This window comes from Falco punctatus, assembly GCF_963210335.1.
Source record: "Falco punctatus genome assembly, chromosome: 6".
In the NCBI taxonomy this organism is placed as follows: domain Eukaryota; kingdom Metazoa; phylum Chordata; class Aves; order Falconiformes; family Falconidae; genus Falco; species Falco punctatus.
Genome location: NC_137585.1, coordinates 50766859 through 50785785, shown reverse-complemented (window position 1 = coordinate 50785785; position 18927 = coordinate 50766859). Strand labels below are relative to the sequence as shown.

The following is an 18927-nucleotide window of genomic DNA, read 5'->3' as shown; positions in this document are numbered from 1 at the left end:
AAGTTTTTTTCTGTGCGGTACTTATAAATCTGGGTTGATCTTATGAAATGGCTAATCATCAAGTGTCTCATGGATGTGGGACCAAGACATATGCTTTCAAAGCTGTTTCATCTCTCAAAGCAGGGACAACAGAAGGTTGCTCAATCTCAGTGTCTCCTGTTCAGACAGAAACACCTCCAGGCAATGAAATGGCCACACTCTTGGGGAAAACACTGCCAAAAAACCATGGTTGCCTCACTGGCATACAGGTAGGAGTCTAATGTCTGGCGGGACTGGGAAACAGATATGCAAAGGACCAGGGTTTCTGAGTATTCATCTGGAACTAAAGAAATGCAGGGAGTTTTGCCATGCTTTCTTGAATATAACTAGATTCATCTGAGACCACTCAGAAGGAAGAGTACAATCATCCATGGCTGGAATAGCTACCGAAACATTGGGATGTTTTCCAAAATCTGCTCCAAACGTCACTGCAGCTAGCAGGACTGACTCCAGCTCTGGCAGGAGAGAGCACAAGGCACAGCAGCAGATCTCAGAAACAGCAGAGGGATTACACATACTGTAAACTACATGTCGGGGGTTTCACCTCAGTCAAGTTACTCATTTTATCCTAGTCCTAGACTAAAAAAAACACTTGAGAAGTTTGTGATCAAAGGCAGGGTGTGAGCCTTCATGTAAGGATAACATTTTAGCCCAGGTAGAGAGGACATGTTAAACAGCTAGGGAAGATGCCTGGGAATTAAATCTGTATGAAACTTTTTTCAGCTGGCCACACAAGGATTCAGCTAACTTTTAAACAGAGATTAGGAAGGACCATAAAGCTGAAAAAGTTATGGAGTGATAGGATAAGGCCAAACCAAACAAACAGGGCAAAAATCAGCAGGACAGCTCTTACACGACAATGAAGAACTATTGCAAAAATAAATCAGAAAAGGAGTTTTCTCTTCTTCTTTTTTATTGCAAAAATATTTTTTTTTATTATTGCAAAAAATATTTTATTGCAAAAATAAATCAGAAAAGTAAAGTTCCACTAGCCTGGAACAATACTTGAACTGGAAAAAAATGAGAAGCCATCCCCTCTCTCAAATGCAAGCATGCATTCCAGCTTTTCCTGACTCCGTATCAGGATGCAATTCCTTCCCTCCATGCATGCTACACCCAGGTTTACATGGGAAAAGAAATCAAACCTGGACACTTAGATGGAGTCACAGTATTCCTCTGTCTATCCCTTATTTGAAAAGCTGGTGACCAGCTTTTCAACTACCCTGCAAAGACCATCCAGCACTTGGAGTAGGTCTGATATAGATTGTTGAGACTCCTGAGGATACAGGGCAGGGAAGCAGTACACCTGCTAAGGTGGTGGGAAAAGCAGCCCTCTTAACCAGTAACATTTTGAAAACTCACTATTAAAGCTGGATTTTTTAAGCCAAATCTATACAACCAATAATGAACATATTGCTGGGTACAAGCCAAAGAAAATAGCTGGATTTATAAGAATCGGCATTTGAAAATTTATACTTAATTGCTTCTGCCAGTTCACATGACTTGATTCCATTTGAAGTGTCCCAGAAACACCAAAGCAGAACTAGAACAAGGTGCTCTTGTTAATATTAATCATTGATGTGCTTCTATACAGCTTTGTCTGAAAAGCTCAAGTGCTGCACAAAGATTAACTAAACCTTACAAGACCCATGTGGTGTAAGACAGTTTTTCTCTGCATGCAAACAGGGAAACTGAGGCATTCCTACTGCTACTTAGAAGTACAAACAGGAAAAGAATGGCCATTATACCCATTGTGGGCTCCCTTCCTGAAGAAAGACTAAGAAATAAGAAGAAAGTACAGTGTTGTAGAAAGTAAGCAGCAGAAATTAAAGCATTGTTTCTCCCCAAAAATCCCCACATGAAGCTGGTCTATGCTCCACACCACAGAGAAAGGCTACAACAAAACAAACCAGTACAATTTGACCTTGCTAAAAATCAAAATCTTGCCCCTAATCTAACACAAACCTTGTTTTAAATCCACAGTAAACGCGCCAGGTAGACACATGTGGGGTGGCCTAATGTCAGTATAAAGTCTGCTATGCTTCACTCAAACTCTGCATCTCCAGGCATGGCCTTTTTCTATTGCCCGGTACCTGAACTGCTGTAGTAATGAGACGGCATAGTCTGAGTTGCGTCTTCCGTACTGGCCAAATCCAACAGCTGTAGATGATAGGAGCAGGGTTGGAAGGGACCTCTAGGGGCATCTGGTCCAGCCATCTCTTCCAAGCCGGGCTAGCCTCAAAGCAACATCACTGCTAGATTGTATTTTTGCTACCTAGCTGAAGGGCTGGTTTTGTTCACCTACCTGCAGCTGCAGTCGCAACTCTGCATGTGAGGTTTCAATATGAAAACATGGGATACTTTAAAGAGAGTAAGAAATATTTAAAGTATTCACTGGAAGAGGCAGGATTGGAAAAGATGGTCTGATGGATTGCTCTAGGCATTTCCTTTCAAGGTACCTGTGTGAATCTATAAGGATGCTTTTGCCCCTACTTCAAAATCACACAAAAACTTTTCACATTTTTAAATCTCAAGCTCCTGTAACATAGACCAAACACCATATTTCTTACATGAAATTCATGATAACTGGCAGCATTGCTTTCTAGAGAAAAATCCTAAATATAGAACATATTTTTGAATACATTTTTCATAAAATAGGAAGTTGGAGTTTTTACTGTGTCTACAAAACCCCCATGGAAGTTGGGGGTTTTACTATGTTACAGTAACAAGGCTGGGACTCAAGCCCCTTTTAAACTTACGCATCAGTAGTTTATATGTTTTTTTCTTGCATAAGTATTTCTGAAATATTTAATAGAAGTTTAAGATCTACAAATAGATATTGTAACTCTGGGCCTTTTTTATGTGCAAGTTTTCCTTATACCCTCTGTCAACACAATCCAGGGCAGAGTAGACCCAATCCTCAAACTATCCAGACTTCAAGTGAATGAAAAGTGTATGCAACTAAAAACTGCGAACAGTACCCAAGGGTAGAATGCAACAAAATCACAGGAGAGCCAAGTAACTCCCACAGAAAATGCAAAAAAATAATGGAGACTATTACAACTCTCTCCCCAGTACTTGCATTTTCAGATTGTATTTTTTATCTTATTTCCTACTGTTTGCAGGGTTATGGGCGTATTTTCTCCCAGACACAAAGTCCTGTAGGTCCAAAGACAAAACTATCTGCACCTTTTCATCAGGACTACAGCTGGTAACTTGGACAGGCTTTATTTCTGTCCATGCTGTGAAAAATAGAGCAGGTTGTGACAATATTAAAGCAGTTATGCTGGATTTGCATTGCAGACATGGCTGTAGAATGGGTAAATTACATTACTGTAGCAAACTTCCCAGGCTACCCATATGGTTAAGTAGAAACTAAGGGTTTATAGCTTAATTAGAGGCATTTGTAAGTGAGGATCAGATAAACAGATACACAACTTAAAAGAGTGCATTGGCCATAAATTCTTTCATTCCAGATTCAGATCTGCTAATATATGACTGTAAACACCTTTGACAAGGTTATTTAGAAGCCAAGCAATCTTATTTCCTATGCCTTTGGAACCTGAAGTGGGAAGAAGTAAATGACGGAAATCATGCAACGCTGCCAGCACAGCCTAAACGTATTTAGATCTCCGTGATAAGCGCTACAGAAATGCTTGAATAGGTAGCAGGGAAGAACACAGGACAAGGGACAAACAGCTCCATAGCAGCAGATGGCTACAAGCAGCCCTTTTGACACTTTTGCCATCCTTTTCTTGAGAATGTATTAATTTTTTTCACACTTGTACTTCATCCTTTCTGTTCTTTTTCTTAAATTACAGGAGAAATCCAAACTCATTGTGATGGAAAGAGTGATAGAGGCTGCCTCTTCTGAGGTTTCACCTGTCTGTACAAGCGTCTTTGCTTTCCCTCTGAAACTTCCATGCAGATGCAATCTGGAAGTGTTTTTTTTTCAGACTTGGTTAGCATTTAAAAGGAGGCGTTCGGCAGGGCAATGCTGATTCTAGGTCCAGGCTGCAAGGAAACGGCAGAGTAGAGCACCCAGGGTTAGAACTGCTGAAACTTTTAAGGTGATTAAGCAGGTTTAACGCTCTTACCTGTAATAAAGTTGTTTCCTGTGAGTTACAAATTTATTTTTTGGCGTACAGAAAGATGATTTTGACCAGATTGGATTCCAGATAACAAACTTACTCTGCTAGCACAGGAAAACCAAACATGCTTCAAGACACAAAGGGAAAATTGTCATTTCCTAACCTCAAATAATTCCTTGTTTGGAGAACTGAGAGAGACACTGCCACACAACAGACCAAATTTCAGGTTTATATTAAGCTTTGAGAGTTCCAAACACATTTGTTTCACCAAGTGGGGCGAGTTTGTGATAGCTATAGAAGTCATCCTAGTAAAATTACCTCACTTTCCAATTTGCATTTGTAGAAAAAGATACAACATAAGTCAGACGTTTTCATCGCTACTCATCCTTCTCTGATTTTTTCATAGAGGATTCGAGCACTGCGAGGTCACCAGAGAACCAGGAGTGCAATTCATGTCGCCTAAAGGTTGTGAGGTGGGAGAAACTGAAATAAGGGCTGCACACTCCAATAGCTTGCACAGGTTCCAAAAGTGCCGGTCACCACAGAAGGGATTTAAACGTATACCTGCCTGCTCCCGCGTCCCTGTAATCCCTACTGCACTCGTTTTGCCATCTTGTTCACACTAGCATCAGGGCTACTCGGCTCTGGAGAGGGCCCACCCCCGTCAGCCCCCCGGGGCCATGCTCCAGCAGCCGGGAGGGCGAGGGCCGGTGAGGGCAAGGGCTGAGGGGGGCGAGGGCCCATTCTCTCCAGCAGTGCCCCGCGTGCAACCCGCGGGTGCCCGCAGCCCACCGACCCGCCCCACCGCCCGCCTCCGCACCCACCGGCGGGCCAACCTCCCGCCTGCCTTCCCCTCCCCTACGCCCTCGGCAGCAGCCGGCGGCGGGGAGCCAGCCGCTGGGCCCGGAGCTCCGCCTGACCGGGGGGCGGCAGCGGGCGGCAGCCAGCCCCGGCGCGGTTTCCAGGCGCGCTGCCGTGCCCCCCCCGCCCTTCAGACGGCAGCCGCGCCCCCGCGCCGGGCACACGGGCACGGCGGGCCCGGGGCGCGCCCCCCCCCCTCGCGCCCCGCCGCCGCCGCCGCCCCGCCCCGCCGGGTTTTCCGAGCCGCCGGCCGCCCCGGCCCGACGGCGATTGGCGGGCGGCAGCCAATGGGCGCGGCGCAGCGCGCATGTCGCTGTCCCGGGCGCGGGGCGGCAGAGCCCCATTAGGGCGGGGAGCGGGCGCAGGGCTCGGCCACTCGCGGCGGGGCGGCGCAGGCTGCCGGCGGCTGGCGAGGCTCCGGGCGGGCGGTCCCCTCCGCGGTGCTGCCGGAGATGCGCGTCTGCCGCCGGCGCTGACTCCGCGGGGCAGAGCCGGGTGCCCGCCTGCCGCGCTGTCGATGCGACGGCCCCCCGCTGCCACTCGCCGCCCAGGAATACGCCGCCGCGGTTCGGCCGCGCTGCGGGGAGGGTAAGTGGCGGCTGCCCGCGGGGAGGGCTGACGGGCAGCCCGCAGCGGCGCGGCGGGACGCCCGGCGGGTTTGGCGGGGCGCCGTCCGCAGCCGGGATCGTGCCGCCGGCGGAGCCCTTTCCGCAGCATCCCGCTCTGCGGTGGGGCTCCTGCGCCTCGCCCGCCGTTTGCCTTCAGTGGGGAGCCGCCCGGAGCCGGCGCCGCTGGAGTAGCGCCGCCCAGCACGGAGTTGTTGGACGGGGGCCGCAGGCTCTGGAGAGCGGGCTGGGGGGGTCCCGCCGACCGCCGCGGCGGGGGGACGTGCGGCGCCGGCTCGGTGCGCCTGGCGGAGCGGGAGGCGTGGCGGGCCGGGGCCGCCGGTCTGAGTGAGGGTCCAGATGCGGGAGCTCAGCTGTTGCCTGTTAGCGGGGTGACAACTGGCCGCTTCAGGCGGCCCCCGCCTGCCGCTTTACTCGCAGCGAAGCGTCCGCGCCCGGGGCCCTCCCGACCCCAGCGGGGCCGGAGCGGGGGGGGCGGCACCTTTCGGGGCTCCGCGCTGCCGGCGCGGTGTGTTACCGGGGGGTGCCCCCCGCCCCGGCAGCGGGGCTGAGGTGCAGCACGGACCTCGCCGAAGTGTGTATGTATTTTAACCTTGGGCAGCGAAGCGGGCTGTGGAAGGGCGGGCGATGGGCGCCCCCCGAGCCCTTTCTCCCAGAATATCTCTGCCCGCTGAGGGATTTCGAACTCTAGCAGCCACCGTTTAACGTCCGGCGCGGCTGGGCTGAGTCCCGGGCGTCTTCGTTGTGGTCCGAGCCTGGGGCGGCCAGGTCTGGCCTTGGACGGGAATCTGTCATTGTACCCCAGCGGGGTGGCCGCGGAAAGCAAAATAAAGCACCCGCCAGTACCAGTGTTTCTAAATGCCATCAACTGGAGAGCCAGGAAACGCAGCGGGGGATATTTTACAAGCTCTCAGAGAAATGTTTATGCAGAGGATTTAAAGGTTAACAATGCGTATTCCCTGCATGCTAAAACCTAAAAGGTGGCAAAAAATAAATGGCTAGCGCTACAGCTAGGCGAGTTCCCTGTTTTCGTTGTTCAGCTGGTAACGGAGGTGTTTAAACTGCATGTTTTGCATGGCAAAGTCGGAGTGACTACCGAGATTTTCCAGCAGGATGTGGTGGTGGTGCTGTTGCCCACCCCCATCCCCCCTTTAGTTCTAGTTACTAATGTTTCTAGGAGGAATTATTGTTACTTGTATTACTTCTCTACAGAACAGGTATATCACAGCAGCCAAGTTTGCATCCCAAAATCTCAGCAGGTCAGAGTGGGTTTGCTAAGGGAACTGAGAGAAAGAAGCAGAGCAGTGATTCTGACCGCAGTGACAGATTCTTTCATTTCACACTGCAGAGGCCCGGGTGAGCTGGGCTGGTGCAGTTCTGCCAACAACACGGTTAATTGTGTCCTGTAAATCAAGGTCCACGGAGCTGCTCTCTTTCTGTGTAACAAAAGGTTTTGCAATGAGTAAGCCCAGATCAGTCGTATAAAAATTTTAACATCAACTGGGCAAGGTGTGTGTGTGTGGGGACCTTACAGGGTTAATAGCTAAACTATTAAGATTGGAGTCAGATGTGGGTAAAAGCAACAGGAGAGTCTGGTTTTTCCTAATATCCTGTAGTATGATAACTCTGAAGAAGGTAATTGTTAAAAAAAAAAATCTGTTTCAATTTAAGATTTATTAAGCAAGAAGAACCTTATGTAAACATTGGAATCCTTTTCGTGTTTGGAAAGGCAATAAATGGCTAGAAATGTCATCTGAACTTAAAGACTACAAACTATGCGTGGATTTTCATGCATATGTGCAAGAATGTTATTAATCTAATTTTCAATTATCTTATTCTACATCTTAGGGGAACCAGGGCACTTAACTCGGGCTTTTGGCAAAACAGCTTCTGTGCTTTTTCTTCCTTGCAAGCGAGTTCTTTCTGAAATTTAATAAGACTTTTAGAATACAGGAGCAGGCGATAGCAAGTGTCTTCCAAAGGAGAAATGGAGGGAGTGGGAGAGCCAGGTTTTACTTACATATATAATAAGCTGGGAATGTAAATGTGTATTACAAGGAGAGGATCTGAAGAATGACTTGGCACGCTAATGACCTGGCTTTTCAGAACTTCAAGAGTTTGGTCTGTCTCCCCCTATGGTTATAATAAGAGATTAAATGCATTTGGCATATTTAATTAATTAGCATATGAAAATCAGACGGCTTTTACTTTGTTTTCCTGTGAAACTTTTCTATGCTAATGGATGTCTACATTTTACAGAGTAATTTAAATGGCTTTGGTTCATTTTATGGCTTTGCAGATTGCTTTGACCCTTTCTGCTGCAGCCTTTGTATCCTAGCCTGAAAGAAGTCCCTTTGCTTTGTAATGTGGATCTTGTGTGTAGCGGCTGTTGACAATGTATTACACAGTTTCCAAGAGAGCAGACCAAGAGTTGCCACTTACATGTAAAACCTCTGTTTGCTTGGATGGTATGTCTTGTGCATTCCAGCATTAATTGTATGTGCAGTAGTGAAGTCCATTTAAAACAAGCTGGATTTTGTTTCTTATTTCTACTGCTTCCTTGTCCTGAAGTAAAGACATCCCTGTTGTTGGGGTACAAAAACATGTTCGGAAACATATTTTTTTTCATAATTTGTGTTTCTGGGAAAACTGTTCTGTGATATAATATTGCATTAATACTCCCTGATTACAAGATGGATGCATAATGACCAAGTGGCTTATATCAGTGTTCAGTTTACCCCCTTGCATTAAGGCTTAAGCTTCAGTTTGGCCAGCACAGTTTTCTGCTTATGCTGTTTAAAAAGAGGTAAACTTGAGGTTAGCTGTTGTCGTTAGCATATGCTTGGTATAAGCCATGCATGCTTAGGTCCTGCTCCTGGAAATGTTTACAGAAATTAGTAGCTTTTACTTGTGTGCTTAAATTGTTTGGATTAGGAGTTGTATGGGAAGAACCAGCTTGGAAGGATACAGCACAGCTATCGCTCATCTTTCCCCCTCTACCTTACGGCTGAAGATTGATGGGAAGAAACATGTTGTGCAAGTAATAGCCACTGAAGCGTGGCATTTCTGACAAATTCCCGGATAGACTATCAGATGACCATTTGCCAAAATTACATGTTTCTACAGAAAACTGGCTGCTTTGGCTGCTGGTTTGTTGTCAAAGAGTATTTCCAGTTACTGAAGAAAACTTCAAGTGGTCTGCTATAACTCTTCCTGTTTGTATTTTGCTTGTTTATATTGTGCACTAAATACATTATACTTTTTTTTGAATGAACAAATTGACTTCTCAGCACAAACTGACAATACTTTCAAGCATGTTCTTGTGCAAAGAGGTTTTTTTTTAAATGTACAAAATGAGTGAAGTGCCAAGATACAAGAGGTATGAGCCAATGCAAACATTTTTAGTATTTTTAAAATATCTGTAAATGACAGCTTTTAGCTAGTTTACCTTTTCTTGGAACTCTGCCTGGAAGGCTAACTCCTTAAAAGTTCTTCAATAAAACCATAAGATTGGTGAGTTGCTTTTCAAGATCATTTTGAACCTATCAAGTTCAGAGTGTTCTGCTAGCTAGTAAACCTGAGGTAGACGGTCTCTCAGGCAGGTCTTTCATTTCCAGTGGATTACACATCAACAAAAGCTGGAACTGTGTTATTTCAGTTGTTCTGTACCAAAGTCATGTACTCTTGTCTAAGGTTTGTGTTTGAAACATTGATTTATAGCACTTGATAGCTCTTGCTGTTCTGCCTTGTGTGCTTCTCTCCCTCATTTTCCTTCCTGCCACCCCCTACTCCCTTGCTCTCTATTGCCAACTTGGTAGAACTAGAGTGATAAGGGTATTATGGAGTGTGCTTGTAGGTTTATATCTGTGATGGTTTTATTCTGTTGCCCCTCTTTTATCTAAGCATATATCCCACAGCTTGCAATTGCAATCTTTAACTTTAGTAACAATTCTGTTTTTTTGAAATATTTCCAGTTACATACAATATTGGCTCTGTGGAGCAGCTGCAGGCCAAAAAAGCATTTCAAACTGCCATCCAAATGTTGAAATATTATTGCTTTGCTTTTATTTAAAATAAATTTCATTTCCTGTGATGTTTTTATAACCACCTTTTTAAGCTTGTTGCCTTCTCATCTTTCATCAAGTAGCTCCAGTCTTAATATTATATGATTCCAGAACTAGGCTTCTCTGACTGTTAACATGCCAAATCCATGTCTAATGTTTGTGTTAATGTGGTATAATACAAATCCTGACTTCTCAGTGGATTTGATCACTGATTTGTATAATTGCAACTGGCATGATTAAAAATCTGCATGTCAATATCATGATGTGTATAATAAAACTTACAGGTTTTAAGCAGGGTGATGTTAGTCCCTTCAATTTTCTTAAAAGGAGTCTTTATTCTCCAAATATCTTCACTTCTGAAGGTGTTTGAGGGTTTTAAAAAGAAAATAAGAACATACATGTAGTTATGAATATAGCAACATAGGCTTGAGATCATGCTGTATGGTAGGATTCTTACATCCTTTTGTTCTGTTGGAAAGCTGCATCTTCTTTTGCTAGTCTTAAAAAGATCAAAATGAAAAACTTTACATGTTAAGAATTCTGCAGTTGAATCCTTGAACGTATCCAGACGGATACTGCTATACCACTTCTCAAAGCACACATCTCATCTGTATTCCCATTCCATTCACTGGGGCAATATAAACCACCTCTGACACATGTGCTGTAATTGTTCAGCTTTACCTGTTTTACCCTCCCCTAATCTCTTCATTAACAAAGTACTCCTGTGACAAAGATGGTGCTAGCTCAGCAAGTGGCTCTGCCGAGGCACCCAGGCACTCTTGCTCAACCTGTCAAGCGCATGGGCTAGTCGGACACTGCCCTCACCCATGGCCCTTTTCTGTAGCAACACAAACATACAATAACCATGGCACAAGCTGAAAGCCGCCTTGCACTTTCAAGTGTGGATAAACTTGCCTAACCTCAGTAAAAGCTGACTTGTTTTCAAGTATGTTAAAAATTAGAGCATGATTAGTGAAGACATTTTTTAAAGATCTCTTCTTGTAATCAAGTGTTATAGTTAATTACCCAGAAGTTCAAAAGTGTTTATATAAAAAATTGCATGTGTTTATGTGCATACTTTAGGACTAATATATTTTTACTTTATTTCAACTTCCTTGCAGGAATCTGTATTCTTGTAGAAAAAGAAAAACTTCACATGTTGAGATGACTAGTCAAAGTATGAATATTTATATACTTTAAAATAAATTTTATTAAGGCATTGAAGAAGTGTCTGAACCTAGTGTATTTACATCTGTATATCCAGGCTGCTAAATTAATTATGCTAGGCCTAGAACCTCACTGGTAAATTGCAGGTGTCCTTTGTAAAAGTATACATATGGCCTTCTGAGAGCTTTGAACTGTTTTCTCATGCTTTGCTCATCAGAAAGATCATATGGATAACTTCATTGTGAAAGGGTTTTCTTCGATCTTGTTTGCAAAGCATGGTGGATCTGTGTGATAAATATTGAGTTCCTAGTCATCCTAGGACTGAAATGAGTTTGTTCTGTGCATATGGAATATGGGAATAAGATACACAGAGGATATGTTTATATTTAACAAAATTAATCGTTTAAAGGAAGTGCAAAGGAACTTACAAGCCTAAACAGCTTGGCAGGCCAATAGCCAACAAATTCTTAAAAGTACTGCCAGACATGTAGAAAGCAGACGAGGCTCTCATCTATACTAAGGTACTGGAAAAGTACATTAACTTCCAACCTGGTAAGGATGTTTTTACCCAGGGCGCAGCTTTGTTCCATCCTGTGAGCAGCTCAGTGTACATTTGGATTTCAGCAGGTATCTGTTAGGAGGTACCACTACTATTCAGGAGAAATGTGAGCTGCCTAAAAAATAAGTGGTTGTGTTATGGCAGCTTTTCTCCACAGTTGGATCTTACTTACACTGCAGGTCCCCTTTTTACAGGGCATTGGCTTTCTCTTAGGAGGCGCTGGGGAAGGGAATCGTGTACTTGGGTGAGGCTGGAAAGCATCCACATATTAAGAGGGAGCCCTACATGTTGCTGTTATGCTCAAGTATGAGCTGCCAAAAAGCTGTGGAACCAGTCACAATGAAGGGTGCTACTGAGCAGGTTAGCTGTTTGTGAATCCAGTGAACATCACAAGTTTTACCCCCTGATCTGTCATACAGACAATCTGCCTGGACAATCTTTGCAGGGGGTTTCAGGTGGTGTGAAACTGTAGTTCAGTTGTCCAGGCTAATAGCCTGTTTCTTTCTCAATATACGATTTTCTAGTTATGTGAAACCGTTGATTTCATGCAAGAACAGCTCTTGCGGTTTTAGAGTAGCTGTTAATATACTGCACTTCAGCAATGCAGGTATTTGATTGAACTGAAGTGACCACAGTGACAAGCAGGCATCTGTTTCATTGCTGCAGATTTATCACTTTTCAGATCTCTCTGCAAAATCTACCCTGACACTGAGCTCTACAGTCTAGTTCTGCATCTGCCACCTTTTAGGCTGTAATTTTGGTAGGTTCATTTTTAATGTGTCTCTGTCTGTCTCATATCATACTGTAGTTGTTTATAAACCTTTTTGACCTAATAGTTGATGTCATGCTAGCCTCAAGCTGATGCTGTAAAGAGGTAGTGATATGATGAGGACTCTTGCAACTGTGATATAGCAACACAAAGGTATGCTTGGTGGCTTTTTTTAGGAATTGAGGTGATATCGGGCTCCTGTTCATTTAAGGCTGCTTTTTTGTTGTTTTTATTCACTTTAAGTCAGTGTTCACCATCTAAATACTAGCTCCAAAATACTCAAAGTGGGATATTCAAGGGCATATGTGTTTGTTCTTGGGGGTGTCTCTACCTTCCCATGGCCTCTGGAAGGAGACTAATGCTTTGAAAAAGCAGGTCTCATGAAAATCAGCAGGTATACCTTGAATTATGCAACATTTTTTCTGCGGGTAAAGTCATTCTCCTTTGTGTAGTTCTGTGCATTTACAGTCTTCCTGCTTTGTCATGTACTAAATCAGCCAACATTTAATGCAATTGTGAGAAGAGAATCTAGACTTGTTTTTAAAAGGAAGCTGCCAGCATGTCTTCCTACTGGGGTGCAGGGGCAGACTCAAAAAATGGTATGTGAGCCACAACACAGTTTGTGCACACAGGTGAAGGGAAAGCATATCCAAAGAGGCAATTACAGTAACATTCTGTCAGTATTGGACTCTTAATGGGTATGAATGGCTTCAGTCTTGTATTATTATGGTATGCAAACCTGATAAAGCAATGAAATGAGTCTGTATTCCCTCTGTAAAATACTCAAGCTATTTCCCTTCCACTGTTGCTTAGTTGTGCTGGCACAGCTTGACCAGGGACATAGAGATGGCTTAAAAACGTTTGGGGGTTTTCGTGTTTAAGTGACGTTCCCAAATCAGTACAGACCAGTACAATGATTGTATTCGTGTGCAGAGTTGCTCACTGGGGTGGTGAAAGAGGAGCTTCCTAACCACATGCTGCTACTCTAAAAAACAGACCATAAAGCTGTAGCTTGTGTTGTGCCATAGGTCCAAACCATGCGGTGGTTTTGTCACCTGTAAATCGTCTAGTACTTTGTCGGACTTCAGTTCCAGTCACAAGTGTTGCTCTTTCTAACTATTGTAATAATAGTTGTCAGGATGATACTGAAGGGTTTTGAGAGATAATCTGTTTGAGCTTGGGTGTGAGTGATGGTTAGGAACCGTTTCTAGTGATGCAAATAGTTCAGACCTCTCCCCACACTTCCCAGTTTCTGGGAATGGAAAGTGTGTGTCCTTCAGAAATAAAATGGCCTGCTCCTCATTTTATAGAATAACTGTAAGAAATTGTAAATCAATGATGTCTTGTCAGAAAAAGAATGCAATATTTATTTCTAAAAGTTTATTTTAAAGCCAGTTTAATGATTGGGCTTCTGACTACTTAATACCAATCCTAAGTCTTAAAAAAAAAAAAAGCATCCTGCAAGTTCACCACCCCCAGCTAGAGCCTCTTTGCCTGCCTTTGCTTGTGTACTCTGTTGGTTTCACAGTTCATATACTTGTGGATTTTTTAAAAAATCTCCCCCTGCACTCTGGAGGGAAACGTCTGCTGTTTCCTTTCAAACACACAAGGCTTGATTCTCCTCTCACAATGGCATAAATTGTGAAGAACTCCACTAGAAATCAGTGGAAGTAAAGACATGTAAAATGGGGTGAGAGAAGAGACCAACCTCTGGTTTCTATTTTTAAGTGAGTCTGGTTAACCTAAAATTGTTCAGTGTGCCACTGTGACTTTAGTTTGTAGATATGAGTTGCTATGCTTGTTTCTCTTCATACATAATGTTTCATTTTCATATGTAATACATTACAGCTAGTACCCCTAATCATGATGCACATTTCTTTGATTTAATACCTCAGTACTGCTGCATCAGTTTTGGTAGTTAATATGCAATATGCATGGTAAAGTACTTAGCTCAGTAGGTCAGATCATACAAAAAGTCTGGGATGTAGCTGTATTTCTGTGCAGGTCTCGAAGGAAAGAAGGCTGGATTGGCTCTGTCCATACAACTTAAACTGTCTTTGTGGTTTTGTGTTGCTTTACTAGTTCTAATCTGTGAATCTTGTTCCTCATTATCCAGGTTCAAGATATTAATTCTACATAAACAAAAATTTCTTGGTTATTGTTGTTTTCCCTATGCTTGTAAAGTGTTTGGCTCCATTCTTATGTTTTGTACGTACTTAAGAATTTATTTCAGCTTCAAATTTTCTCTGAACAGTGAAGTACTTGGCAATAAACCTGGAATATCTACACACAATTTCTGCCATTGCCTAAGTTCTGGTGGTTGTTCATACTTGTTTATTTTTTGGCAATGGATTATGGTCCTTAACTACCATCAGTAGTCAAATAACTGAATGGGATTATACAGCAGTGCTGTAAAAACTGTTTGTGCTAGCTATGATCTGTACATGTGTGGATATCTTTGAAAACAGTCACCTCATTCATTAACCAGTGCAACAGACTTCAGCTTTACCACTGTTTAGTTTTGAAATTAATGCAGCATTCTCTACCTAACTGAAACATTGCTTTGACTGCCTCTTTCTACAGGTTAAAAAAAATAACGTGAAATAGTTGACTCTTGTAATGTATTCTAACTTGGAGTAGATCTATTGGCTTATTTGAATTTTTCTGCTTGAGCAACAAATCGCAGGTGTCCACAAGGGAGTCTCTTTAAACTTGAAGAATGTGGTAGGCTTAGTTTATCGCTTAAAATTTATCTCTAACTTGATTATCATGAGAGTGGAAACCCTGTGGTGTTTAGCCTCTTGTGCTGTTCAGTTCTGGAGCTTTCCTCTTCAACTTTAATCCCCCACGCCCCCAAAAAAAGTTAAGAGTTTGCTTACCTAGTTAAAAGTTAAGAGGTTGCTTACCTAGTATGTGGTGGCCTTATGTGTCAATGAAGTATCAGGGGCAGAAGATGCCACAGAAGCTTGCTGCACAGGGTTGTAGTGTTGCAGACTGTAATCTTCAGCGTAGCTTCCCAGCCACAGAGGTGATGTACAAAGGGCTTCCAACCTTATGACTACAGCTGTTAATTCCAATAGTGAGTTCTTCCTTGTCCCTGGCAGGTTTTGCTTTGATTACCTTGGGAAAAGTCAAGCATTTTACATAGTTGACTTATCATAGTCAATTGATTGTAGCTTTAACTGTGGCTTTTTTTAACTATTGTCTAGTCATGAGGTAGCATGATGATAGAGACTAAACCAAGGTGTGGCGTTCACTGCTGCTGTGATTATGTGCAGTAGCGCTTACCTATAGCTGATGCGAGGAGTGGTGAGAGCAGAGAAGTGAGTATGGTAGGGATACATATGCTTGTCAATCAAATAAGCACTTCTCAGCTGGAAGCTGGATGCTTCTCCACTTTGTTCTGGTAGAGCAGTCCTTGTGGAGTAGGGAACTTGCAAGTGCAGTGATGTGCAGGCAGTCTTCCTGGTGGCAAGTTTTACTCATTTTTAATCAGATGGCTGAGACTCATTCTGTCATACTATTTTTGGAGCATTTTTAAGCTCTTCTGAGAGTTACTGCTGTGGAGGCTGCAGTGCGTTTCTGGAAGACAAACTACTTTTTGGTATAATTTTCAAAGCATAAGGTCTGTTTAAGTCATCTTTGGGTACAAGAGAAAGAAAAGGGTGCTGTAGCTAAACTATGAGAATCTCTGGGGCAAATCAGTCTCTAATGCAAATTGGTATATACAGCAAGTTTGAAAAAAGACTGAAATCTTTGCCAGGCAATATGAAGCACCTTATTAGTTTCATGGATGTAGCAGAGAAATTGAGAAATTTTTGAGAATTATTTGGGAATAAAGAGCATGCTTCTGGCTTTTTATCAGCTGTAGTGGTTGACTAGTCAAAGACAATATCATGTAGTAAAGTTTGTGACCAAAGTCTTTGAAGAAACTTAAGTAACCTTCTCCTCTTGTGAAACGGGTGATGTAAGACTTGACCTCAGGAAATTGAGATGTCTTTGGAGATCCAGAGCTTGAACTTGTTTAGAGAAAATTTTGAGGAGTTGTCAACACAAAATACAGAGCGGATGGCACAACATTTCTGTAAGACACAAATTTGTTTTGGAAGTAGCTGCGAACCCAAGGTAAAATTTAGGAAGCAATCTTTCCAGTAAACAATTCCAGAGCCATTTGCTTGCAGTCTTGATTTGCATGTAGGTATCTTAAAAATTAAGACTACTGAGTAGGTCACTATGTAACCTATTCCAGGTGTCTTTAAAAGCTAGCTTTTTCTCACACAAATGCTTTCTGACAAGAAGCCTCTGAGAGATGCTTGGCACCCATGTCTTCTGTGGCAGTAAGCAAAAATGGATGGGATCAGGAAAATGAACAAATTACTTTTGAGTAATCCTTCTATTCAGTTATAGGTCCATTTCATGGTGTACACTGTAAGAAAGTGTTTAAAACTCTTAAGAATATGCATGTGTTAAGGACAAAAGTGTGTACAAGGGTGGGCAGGAATGTAAAGCAGCAACATTTTAAATAATGCCAGCAGATGTTTTATCTTCTGTCCTGTTCAGGAAGAGAAAAAATGATTAAAAATTGGTGCACTGTAGAAGGTTGCATAGGAAAGGATGTATTTACCGACATCCTTCTGAAGTTATTATTTAAAGACAACGTTGTAATGTCAGTGTCTAGTAGCATTCTGCTAGCTTCAGTTCTTTCCCGTGGAGCAGATTTCAGCCCTTCCCTACAAATTAGTTTGTTCTGTGTCACTATGGAATAAAATATCAGGAGGACACGCTGCAAAACAATTATCTCTAAATTTCTGACCAAAGTACGCACACAGCTTGGTACTGCTATGAATTTGCCCTTAAGAAAAATATCTCAGAAGACTCATGAGCCTGTGTGCACACACTGCACCTAACAACACAGTAGACGAGCACCAAGCACGCTTCTGTAAGAAAACTTGGGATACACATCTCCAAAACTGAAGTGTTTCTGTAGCTGTTGGGCTAGCACTGAAGGAGTGTTACCAGGATGGAGGGCAGAACGTACCTGCCTGAGAAGGTGTAGATGGATCTCAAGTCAGTGCCTTGCCACCCGTCTGCAGGATAAATGCTTGAGAAGTCACTGGGTGAGAAATACGCAGAACTAACAGCAGTCCTGGGCATCGCACTGAAATACTGAAATATGGCGCTTGAGCTCTAGCTACATGTCTGGTTTTGCCAAGAAAACCCAACTAGTGTGGTCGTGCCTGCCCAGGGTCTCCAGGGAGAGGTGATAGGAGGCAGGGTGCTGGCAGTGGGAGGGCAGCAGCAAACTGTGCGGACTCGGAGGTGGCAGATGTTCTGGTTGGTGGTGGGACCTGGCAGGCGCGGAGCCTGCAGTGGTAAAGCTCTGTCGGCTGTAATCTCCAGCGGGAGCCCCACGGCCCTGGTGGGAAGAGGCCGTGCGCTCCCGCACCGCCACCGCGGAGGGGTGCCGCGGGGTTGCTGTGACTTCTGACGGCGGGACGGCGGCTGCGGTGCCGCCTCACCGCGCGGGGCGGGCGGCGGGCACCGGCGGCGGTGGCGGGAGCATCGCGCGGAGGCCTCGCCCCGCCGCCGCTAGATGGCGCTGGTGCGCCGGCGGTGAGGCCGCCGCGGCGCCGGGAGCTGCGGGTGGGGCTGCGGCGCCGCCCGCGGGGGGCGTTGGGAGCGGCGCCGGGAGGCGGGAGCGCCGCGCCCGTGTCGGCGTGCCTCGGGGCGCGGCGGGCGGGGGGTCGAGGCTGAAGTTCAGGGCTCAGCCTAGAAAAAGGCTTGTTTGCTGTGACACCCGAGAGCAAAATAAGTGTGCGCTTTCGTTTCCCTCAAATTATTATAATCCTACTCGAAACGAGCAAAATAAATAGATTTGAAGGCCAGACGCAACCCGCCAATGCAAAAAAAGAGGGCTCACTTTTTTTTCCATTCCTCCGCTTGCAGCACCTCTGTTAATTTGTCACGGTCCAAAACTGTACCTAAACCCAAAGGAAAAGGGAAAACAAGCCTGAAGGTCCCAGCTCATACACTCAACGATATGTTTAGACGGTGACACTTCACTTGATGTTTTTTCCTGTTGGGAGAAGAGGGACGTAACGTTGTGGAAGGGAGAGGCAGCTGTGGGCCTTGGCTGGGGTGGAGCGGGGGAGCCCGGCAGGCCGTGGGTGCCGGGGGAGCAGCTACTCCTCACCAGGCCGCTTTGCCCCAGAGGACCCTCTAGCAGGATGAGGACATGTGTTGACTGTTGCGGTGACGGCTCTGTGAGGGTGTAAGTGGTCTGCGTGTGTAGATGGAGGTAGGAACCCAATAACAGCCGCTCCACAAACATGGGAGACGGCAGAAAACCAGGCACTTTGATGACTTTCCCTAAGCCTCTGGTAGCCTGCCCAGACTAGTTTAACCAGGCTGGGAGACAGCAAAGGAGGAAGAAATGGGCTCTGCTGAATAGCCAAAGAAGTGCTTTCTTATCGCCCTCATTCCTGGGGAGCTTTTGCGCTGAAGTGAGCCTGTCCTGAAGGTATGGGAGTGAGATAGGCCTGCTCAAGACTGCAGGAGAAATGGGTTTTGTTAATGATCACGAGGCTGTTTCAGGTCAGTACTGCTGGTCCTCTTTCTGAAGGAAGGGTGGGCAAGTGCTAAGTTTGGGCCTACAGAGTAATTCTGCTTGGTATGCAGGCTCCAGCTGCCACAGGTTCCCTCTGATGGCCTTGGGCTGAGAAGGGACACCTCAGGAGTTCACTGAGGCTTC

General features: G+C 44.7%; 1 protein-coding gene across 1 annotated transcript in view; it reads left to right on the top strand.

The window, feature by feature from the left end:
* The first annotated feature begins 989 nt into the window (after nucleotides 1-989).
* The window catches only part of PRICKLE1 (prickle planar cell polarity protein 1), a 70866-nt gene continuing 52928 nt past the window's right edge, over nucleotides 990-18927 (top strand). Inside the window, exon 1 of the mRNA XM_080392116.1 lies at nucleotides 990-5579. The gene's annotated coding sequence lies outside the window, so the exon portion shown is untranslated. The remainder of the gene's footprint in view (nucleotides 5580-18927) is intronic.